Raw genomic sequence first — 10,875 nt, forward strand, 5'->3', positions numbered from 1 at the left:
CAAAAAACATCCGTCATTTCGAGACGTTTATATATATATTAATAATTTGTTTAATTAAATTACGTTATAATTTATCGACAATTAAATTTATTCTTCGAGTACACCGAGTTTCCTTATCTGCTCCCTCATCTTGATTGAACAACGTTAATAAAGCAGTTTGAGTGGTGGGATAAATCGCGCTTTTGATAAACGCAGCTGCGAATTTCGCTGTTGCTGAACAGCTGAACGCGGCCTCGCGGTTTTGTCACGGTTTTTTCGCTCTCCCTCCCGAATCAGATCCACCCACAATTCATGTCCTTTATACGGACATGATATACGGCGCTTTTAACGGCTACCAAGCCAACGGGACGGCTCTCTGCGGCGCGTGTATGCAAATACACGTGTGTTGTGCCCGAGGAGCACGCCTCTTTAGGAGGGCACGCCACTCTCTCCGCCGTGTATTTTACTTTTCTCCGCTATGTTAATCCGTGAATGATTTACACGAGAAAACTTGTAACCGTCTAATGGCCGGGGAAACAGTTCCTTCTGCGAGTATCGCTCGCGGTGAAACAATGACCGCTCTACTGTCCCTTTCCTCTTTTCTTTTTTGATTTATCTCTCTCTCTCTCTTTCTCTGACGCAATTTCGAGCGCGATGTCAGAATCGTAGAATTTTCCAAAATGAATTGACGATTAATGTAACTTGATCGAGAGTTTCTCTTTTAATCCTCGATGCAACAATTAATAAATAATTAATAGGATTTAATTCTTTGTTTCGAGGCTGTTTGGTCTCTGATCGGCAGGAAGATCGATAGAATCGATTTAACGAAACGTGGAATGGAATTATTCGATCATCTCTCTTTCTCTCTCTGCGCCGTGTAATTGCATGAAGACGTCAAGGTGGCCGATACCGATAAACCGATCCAGCCTCTCTTCCTCCGTTCGCAGAAGCTTCTGCGCGAGGAAGGGAGAGAGGGAGAGGGAGAGAGAGAGAGAGAGAGAGCGAACAATCGCAAAAGGAAGCTTAAACCGGGAAGAAATAAGGACGGTGCGAGGCCGTTTCAGATTTAGAGAGCCGATCGAGGGATAAATCTTCTCTTTATTTTCTCCGTTTTTCCTTTCCCAGCCAAAGTATCCCCTCCCTCTTCGCCTTCGTTTTCTTTCCGTTTTCGCTCGAATGACTCTCGGCCTCTCGAGGGGTTTCGAGGGGAGAAGGTATATATTCCCCCCGGTTATTAAGACGTTCGAACTGAAATATGGCGTCCAAAGGAAATAATTGCTCGCTCTCTATCCCTCTATCGGCGCGGCCAGATACCACGGCCCAAACTAATTTATGGCCTAGGCCATTTAGAATCGGTAGAGTGCGGTACGTGCTCTACGCGCCCTTGCCCCCTTCGTGCAATCGAGGTACCGGTAGCCTCTCACTTTGTGTTTTCGTCTTCTTCTTTCTCTCTCTTTCTCTCTCTTTTTCTCTTTTTTTTATTACTTTCTCAGCATCGTCGTTATTATTATTATTTTTACTTTCCACGATTTTCGATCGTTTCATGCTCTTTTCTTGGCTCAGGCCAAAGAGAAGAAGATTGGACAGATCGAGAAGGGGCAAGAAAATCTAGCATTCTTATTATTATTTTTTGTATTTTACTTTTCGTTCCATATTCTTTTCTTGCGTCAGGACAAAAAGAAAAAGATTGGACAGATCGAGAAGGGGCAAGAAAATCTAGCATTATTATTATTATTTTTACTTTCCAAGAGAAGAAGATTGGACAGATCGAGAAGGGGCAAGAAAATCTAGCATTATTATTATTATTTTTTTTATTTTACTTTTCGTTCCATATTCTTTTCTTGCTTCAGGACAAAAAGAAAAAGATTGGACAGATCGAGAAGGGGCAAGAAAATCTAGCATTATTATTATTATTATTTTTATTTTACTTTTCGATCGTTCCATATTCTTTTCTTGCTTCAGGACAAAAAGAAAAAGATTGGAGGAGGGGCAGGAAAACGTAGCATCATCGTTATTATTATTTTTTTTTTTATTTTCTATCGTTCCATGCTTTTCGATCGTTCCATGCTCTTTTCTTGTCTCAGGACAAAGAGAAAAAGATTGGAGGAGGGGCAGGAAAACCTAACATCATCGTTATTATTATTTTTATTTTTCGATTATTTTTCCATACTCTTTTCTTGGCTTAGCCCAAAGAAAAGAAGATTGGTCAGCTCAGGGGAAAAAATCTAGCATCATCATCATTATTATTATTTTTATTTTCTACACTTTTCGTTTCATATTTTTTTCTTGACTCAGGCCAAAGAGAAGAAGATTGGACAGATCGAGAAGGGGCAAGAAAATCTAACATCATTATNTATTATTATTATTATTATTATTATTATTATTATTATTTTCCATGCTTTTCGATCGTTCCATACTCTTTTCTTGCCTCAGGCCAAAGAGAAAAAGATTGGAGGAGGGATAGAAAAACCTAGCATTATCGTTATTATTATTATTATTTTTACTTTTCACGCTTTTCGTTCCATATTCTCTTCTTGACTTGGTCCAGGCGAGAAAAAGATTGGACAGATCGGAGAAAAGCAGGAAAACCTATCATTATTATTATTATTATTATTATTATTTTTACTTTCCAGGCTTTTCGTTTCATACTCTTTTCTTGGCTCAGGCCAAAAAGAAAAAGATTGGACAGATCGGAGAGAGGCAGGAAGACTTACCATCATCATTATTATTATTTTTACTTTCCAAACTTTTCGATCGTTCCATACTTTTTTCTTGGTTTGGCTCAGGCCAAAGAGAAAAAGATTGGAAAGATCGGGAGGGACAAGAAAACTTAACATCATCATCATTATTATTTTTACTTTCCACGCTTTTCATTCATATTTTTTTCTTGGCTCTTAAAGAGAAGAAGATTGGACAGCTCGGAGAGGAGCAGGAAAACCTATCATTATTATTATTATTATTATTATTATTATTATTATTATTATTATTTTTACTTTCCAAGAGAAGAAGATTGGACAGTTTAGGGAGGGGCAGGGGCAAACTTACCATCATCATCATTATTATTTTTACTTTCCACGTTTTTCGTTCCATATTCTCTTCTTGACTTGGCCCAGACGAGAAAAAGAAAGATCGGGAAGAAAACTTAGCATCATCGTTATTATTATTATTATTTTTACTTTCCAAGAGAAGAAGATTGGACAGCTCGAGGAGAAAGAAAATCGAAGAAGAATAGGAAAAGTTGTTAAAGCGATAAGATAAACACGCTGGGATCGACGCAACAACACTCGTTGCCGGGATATTGAAAAGTGCCAAGTATCAGCGGCTGCCCTCTCAGGGGATGCATCGTGAAAAAGTGGATGGATTTTATATTGCAAATTCTCCCCTCCCCTCCCCTTATTTCCAAAGAAATATTATCGTCGTTACGCTCGTACACCTCTCATAAATTCCATTTCTACACTGCGAATATATATTTTTTTCCCTTTCTAAGTCGAAGGAAAAAAAAGGAAAAGAAAAAGTTGAAAAATCACTCCTAACCAACCATCCCATCCGTCAATGCCCGTTTCCAGCATTAAGATAGATACACAAGTATCCAACTAAACAAGGATGTTTCGGTACACAATTTCTCCTTTAACCGGCAATAATTCTTCGGTTAAGCAGAAATAGATACAAAATTATATATACGTGTATACGTGTATAAGAAGCGCCACGAAACCAAGTCTATCTACTCTTTGAATCGCAAGCGGACGAACAACCCTAAGACACCGCTCCACACGCCTCGTCACATCGATATACAGTCGGCCGCAAAAGTCTTCGTGACTCGGTGTCTCAACGAGCGTTGCGTAAAAACCAATCCTCTTCGTTTCTTTTTCTTTAAAGAGTAACAACTTTGCTTCGAGGATTAGAGCAAAGCGTTTAAATTATATTATTCATAATTAGAAAAAATATTCGAAAATCTCAACTCGATTAAAAATACAACTCTCCTTTCTTCGAATCGATTTCTTATCGATTAATTCGTACGAAGCGAGTCGTACTTTTGTAACCGATTGTATATATATATATATATATATATACGCATCACTCGAAATAACATGGCGAGAAGATAGATTTCCAACGTGGTGGATTATTAAGCGAAATTATTCGAGGATGTTCCGTTCTCGCCTTCTTTCGAGATTTTTCCACCGACATTTCGTCCTTCCGTTTCCTTCCTTTTTAATGTTCGACCATCTCGTTAATACCAGTGACAGAAGAGAGGAGGCGAGGTTACCGCATGTGTAACTGTCGCGCATGATAAATGCGCGAAGATAGTGCGCCGTGCTGGCTACCGTGCTGCCACCATGCGTCTTATTCCTGTCTAAGGATTTCGAGCGTGTGCAGGATCACCGAAAGAGAGAGAGAGAGAGAGAGAGAGAAAGAATAGTGGAATAGTAACCTTGACACTCACTCTCGGATTCAACTCGAACAACTAGTTTTTTCCCTCGATTATCTCCCTCGTTTCACCTGGATGGATGGCTCGAACGGAGAGGTGGTGGGTTATCGATTTCCTTTTTTCTCTTTCGAAACATTTTAAAGCTACAAAATTTAAAAAATTCGCGAACGACAGATCGTTCGAGATAACTTTGTTCCCTTCGAAATTTTTAACTCAATTCTTTTTTCCGCGCACTTGTCGATTCAATTTCGAAGAATCAATTTTGAAATTTATATTCTACGAATAGAGAGAGAGAGAAAAACACGTAACTATTTTTCGATCAGGAGAAAAATCAATTGTACGCGTTCGAATCGATGGCTCGGTGTATCTTACGCGCGGGATCGATCGGCACGTCGTAATCTCGGCGACCGCATCTGACCCTTCAAATCTCTGCAGGAATCGCAAAAGTGATCGGGGACAAGGATTTATTCGTCGCGGTAAACGCATTGCGCAAACTTGGATAATTTGTATTCAAACCCTTTCCAAACACTTTCTAAACAATATGCACAATATATAAATAATTTATATATTCGAATATATTCTTCTCTCTCTATCTCTCGCTTCTCGAGTGGATAAATCATTGATAAAATTATATCATAAATTATTATATATTCTCTACAATTATATATCCTTATTCTCCTCCTCCTCCAATCCTCTTTTCGCCAAACGAATCAACGCGGTTCTTCTTCTGAAGAAGAAGAACTCTCTTCTTCTGAAGAAGAAGAGAGGAAAAATAAGGATCGGAAGGATAGTGGCCGATACGTCGAGATCGTAGATTGGCGGCAATTTGTCGTGTATACAAAGTCACAGCCTCACCAGGCGAGAATCGGATCGATCGCGGCCGATTTTACCGACCGAGCGGTTATTAAAATATAACTAACGATCAAGCCCTTAAAATTCATGGCGTGGTTGTAATCTCGATCGAGCGCCACGCGCTTATTACTGGAGCGTGGAGAGGATGCCGATCGTCAGCTGATCGTCGCCGGTATCCGATTACTTAAGATCGATACGAAAAAGAAAGTGGAGAGAGAACACTATGTTATTATTTTACGAACGGGGGAAAGGGAAGGAAGGAAGTGGCTCTGGATCTGTCTAATAAATATCTAGTGGTATCTAAGCGTGATCTAATAATAATAATAATAATAATAATAATAATCGACGATTGCATCCAGCTGATCGATCAACTAAGAAATCGCGTCGTCACGCGCTTGTTCAGAGAAGAATTATCAGGAATCGTTTCGAAAGTTCTTTTTGTTCGAATTATTTGATAGTTTTTTTTTTCTTTCAAAAAAGTAATTGAAATCAAAAAAGAAATGAATATTCCGCTAAAAATGTGCAAATTCTAAAAATTATTTTTACTTACTGCTTACTTTTTTTAATAAGGATTGTATAATTTCTTGGAAAACTTGGAGAAGATCGATACGAATGATTCTCGAGGATCTTTGAAAAAAGTAATTGAGTCCAAAAAGAAATGAAAGAAATTCTTAAAAAAATGCAAAAAATTACTTACTGTTTATTTTTTTTGATAATTGTAATTTCTTAGAAAACTTGGAGAAGATTAAATGATTTTCGAGGATTTTTCAAAAAAGTAATTGAGACCAAAAAGAAATGAAGAATATTCTCCTAAAAATGTGCAAACTATAAAAATTATTTTTACTTACTTATTTTTTTTGTATAATTTCTTGAAAAATTTGGAGAAGATCGACACGAATGATTTTCTTTCAAAAAAGTAATTAAGACCAAAAAAAAAAAAAAAAAAATGAAAATATTTCCCTATAAATATATAAACTCTAAAAATTACCTTTACTTAATATTTACTTTTTTTGGTAAGAATTGTATAATTTCTTGAAAAACTTGGAGAAGATCGACACGAATGGTATTCAAAGATTTTTTAAAAAAAAGTAATTGAGATCAAAAAGAAATAAAAAATATTTCCCTAAAAATGTATAAACTCTAAAAATTACCTTTATTTATTGCTTTCTTTTTTTGATAATTGTATAATTTTTTGAAAAACTTGGAGAAGATCGACACGAATGATTTTCTTTCAAAAAAGTAATTAAGACCAAACAAAAAAAAAAAAGAAATGAAAATATTCCCCTATAAATGTGCAAACTTTTACCTTTACTTTCTGTTTACTTTTTTGGTAAAGATTGTGTAATTTCTTGGAAAACTTGGAGAAGATCGAAAAAGATTTTCTTCTAAAAATGTGCAAACTTAAAAAATTATCTTTATCTATTTTTTTTTTTTTTTTTGATAAGGATTATGTAATTTCTTGAAAAACAAGATCGAAACGAAAAAGATATTCCCCTAAAAATGTGCAAACTTTAAAAATTATATATCTTCGTCTACTTCTCTTTTAAAAATTATAATTACAATTCCTTCAATATTCCCCTAAAAATATCCTTCACTCGTTTACTATCTATCGTGCAAAATAATTTCCATCCTCTCACAACCCATCCCCAAGGACTCTTCATATATTTCTCTCTTCGGTTCACGAGACGCGAAGAAAATGGAAGCATCGATTAAATCGTTAAAACTTGGCACAAGTGTCCGGCCAGGCACGAATCCGGATGATCGAGTTGATCATCCTCGATGTGAGCTATCGTTTAATCAGAGGTAATTGGCGAGGGGGAGGGAAGGAGAGGGGAGGGGAGAGGGGAGGCGAAATTACGCGGGCGATAATTCAACGGGGGCTGGCCTCCGATTTCCGTCATCGATTAACTTATCGTTCGATTGGGCACACGATCACGAAAGGGAAGCGCAAAGGCGAACCTGCTTGATTTTTCATCGATAGCCATTTCATCTTGCTCACTCGTTGTTTAGCCCTGTTATAATACCACGTCTCTGCTCTAGTTGCTTTATCTTAAACGAGAAATGGTACGAGGAGTGGATGGTAATTTGTGGCCATTAACGAAACACGCGTGCTCGAGGGACACGTTCGAGTCGAAATCCCCCATAAGATTTCCATAACGAGTGGACGGACGCGAAGAGGGGGGGAAAAAAAAGAGAACTTCGTTCGTCGGAGAAATCGATGATCGTTTTTCATTCGAGCGAAAGAAGAGAAAAGATCGATTTTCTTCGTGAGAGAGGAAAATCGAGGAATGCTTGAACTGTTAACTGGATTAATCCATCGGGTTTCAGATAGTTAGATAGAGAAGGAAGAAAAGGAATATGAAAGGGGAGGTAAGTTGATGATTGCATCGAGCGAGTTTTTGTATCATTCTTGGTTTTAGTTTAATGGAAGATGAAGAGAATATCGAAGAATACCTTCAAGACTATAATAATACTTTCAACAATGAAGAAGAATAGAGAAGATTTCTAGAGTGATTTCAGAAAATAAAATCTAAAGCATTAAAACGAATTCTAAATACGTATTTGGTTACAAATAAAACTTTTCAAACGATAATTTCAAAGATATAATACACAAAATAACCGATGTATTCTTTTCAATTAATGACTGAGAGATAAAGATTTCCTCTTTCTTCTGGAGCGAGTCTAGAAAATAAAAATCTAAAAAAAGGAATATATATTCGGTTACAAATATTTTTCAAATCACGCAATGTATCACAAAATGGCCGACGAATCCTCTTCTCGTACAATTAATGACTGAGAGATAAAGATTTCCTCTTTCTTCTGGAGCGAGTTTAGAAAATAAAAATCTAAAAAAACGAATACATATTCAGTTACAAATATTTTTCAAACGATACCGATAATCATGTACACAAAATGGCTGACGTATCCTTATCTCGTACAATTAATAACTGAGAGATAATTCTTGATTTCATTGATAAATATTTCTTCTAGAATGAGCTTAGAAAATCTAAAAAAATGAATATGTATTCGGTTACAAATACTTTTCAAATATATGAATAATCACGCAATGTACACAAAATGGCTGACGTATCCTTTTCTCGTGCAATTAATGACTGAGAGATAATTCTTGATTTCATTGATAAACATTTCCTCTTTCTTCTAGAGCAAGTTCAGAAAATAAAAATTTAAAAAAACGCAATGTATCACAAAATGGCCTTATCCTTTTCTTGTGCAATTAATGACTGAGAGATAAAGATTTCCTCTTTCTTCTGGAGCGAGTTTAGAAAAACGCAATGTATCACAAAATGGCCTTATCCTTTTCTTGTGCAATTAATGACTGAGAGATAAAGATTTCCTCTTTCTTCTGGAGCGAGTTTAGAAAAACGCAATGTATCACAAAATGGCCTTATCCTTTTCTTGTGCAATTAATGACTGAGAGATAAAGATTTCCTTTTTCTTCTGGAGCGAGTTTAGAAAATAAAAATCTAAAAAAACGAATACGTATTCGGTTACAAATATTTTTCATTATGCAATATACACACAAAATAATTGACATATCTTCTTCTCGTGCAATTAATGACCGAGAGATAATTCTTGTTTTCATTGATAAACATTTCCTCTTTTTTCTAGAGTAAGCTTAAAAAATCTAAAAAAACAAATACCTATTTGATTACAAATACTTTTCAAACGATACGAATAATCATGCAATGTACACAAAATGGCTGACGTATCCTTTTCTCGTGCAATTAATGACCGAGAGATAATTCTTGATTTCATTGATAAACATTTCCTCTTTCTTCTGGAGCGAGTTCAAAAAATAAAAATCTAAAAAAACGAATACGTATTCGGTTACAAATATTTTTCATTATGCAATATACACACAAAATGATTGACATATCTTCTTCTCGTGCAATTAATGACCGAGAGATAATTCTTGATTTCATTGATAAACATTTCCTCTTTCTTCTGGAGCGAGTTCAAAAAATAAAAATCTAAAAAAACGAATACGTATTCGGTTACAAATACTTTTCAAACGATAATCACGCAAAATGGCCGACTAGATTATCCTCTTCTCGTGTAATTAACAACCTCGGGGATAATTCAATGGGATAATTCAGCTGGGAACGGCCGAAGGTGGCGAAACATGGAAATCTATTTGATAATAATACGAACGGTCGTTAACAGTTGTTGAGCACGAGGCTGTGTAACCCTTATCTTTCGGACGATCGATAAAACCTGCTGCGAAATGGACGCCGGGAAAATTTAAATTGCGCGCGCTTCGACCATAATCATCCTTAATTCGTTGCCGCGCTATAATCGAAACGACTTTCGATGTTGTTCTTATTATTCCTGTCCACCCTCCCCTCTTTTACGTTTTCCTTCGATTGCAACGATTTCAGGCGATCGAGAGAGTGAAAGGGAGGATCGAGAAGAGAAGGACGCGTTTGAACGTGTATCTCGAGCGGAGGAAATGAAAATGGCGTGGAAAAAAAATTTCAAATTAGAATTATAAATTATTGAATCGCATTTATTTAAATTCAATAACATCACCGATTTTAAATTCGATTTATAACGATTGAAATTTCGAATGAAATTATTTTTATATTTTATATTATTTGTACCAGCAAATAATCAAATATATCCATATATATCTCTATATTCGAGTAAATATTCCATCGAAATAAAATAATAAATAAGATTTTCCCTTAACTTTTGCGGTGAATGAAATAAATAGATAAATAAATAAAATAAATTGAATAGAAAAAAATTCTCGATAAACAAAGAAGAATTATAACAATATTCGCGCGATAAACAAGGAAGAATAGAATATAATTAAATTTTCTTCTATACACCCATACGTACGTTGTTTTATCGTATATTATATTGCTCGAATTCCTTGAAATTCGTGAATTTTACGTTATCTCGTTTATTTGCACGAATTTTACGTGGCTTCTTCTTATTTTTTTGGCACTGGTATTCGTCACCGAAGAAATTCCACATGCACAAAGACTCGTTATACTGAACAGCTGAGAAAAATATATAATTTATATAACTTACTTTCCATCATCCAAATTAAAAAAACAAATTTTTAAATCAATTCTAAAAATTCAAAAAAATATGTTAAAATATCTCTTAAAATATCCTCGAAAAATTACAATAAATTACAATAAATTACAATAAATACTCGAGCATCCATTAATTAATTAATTCGTTAGAAATTCGAATAATCCACTATTTTTACTTCCAGTTGTTGAACTTGGCGATATTCTCACCGGACAGAGAAGATGACTTTCTCATCCAGACTTACCCAACTGCGTGTGATCGGGGTTCCACATGATACTGTTGACTTGCAAATCCTTATCCACCATTATCATGTCCACAACCCGATCAAGGCTGCCCAGGACGGGCATTAAAGTGCATTCGGCCTGTTGCACGAAGTATGACCAATTAACGACCAGCTCCGCGCTGTGCTTGTTCCACGCGAGGTTCTTCACAGCGCCGTGAAAGTACACGTTTCGATAACCCTCCGGGACCAATTTGTTCACGTTCCACAGCGACAGCGATGCGTTCCCGTAACCACCGCCGATACACAGGTACCCGCTCTCGTAAGGGTGCCA

The sequence above is a fragment of the Apis dorsata genome, unplaced genomic scaffold, assembly GCF_000469605.1.
Source record: "Apis dorsata unplaced genomic scaffold, Apis dorsata 1.3 scaffold_312, whole genome shotgun sequence".
NCBI classification, from domain to species: Eukaryota; Metazoa; Arthropoda; class Insecta; order Hymenoptera; family Apidae; genus Apis; species Apis dorsata.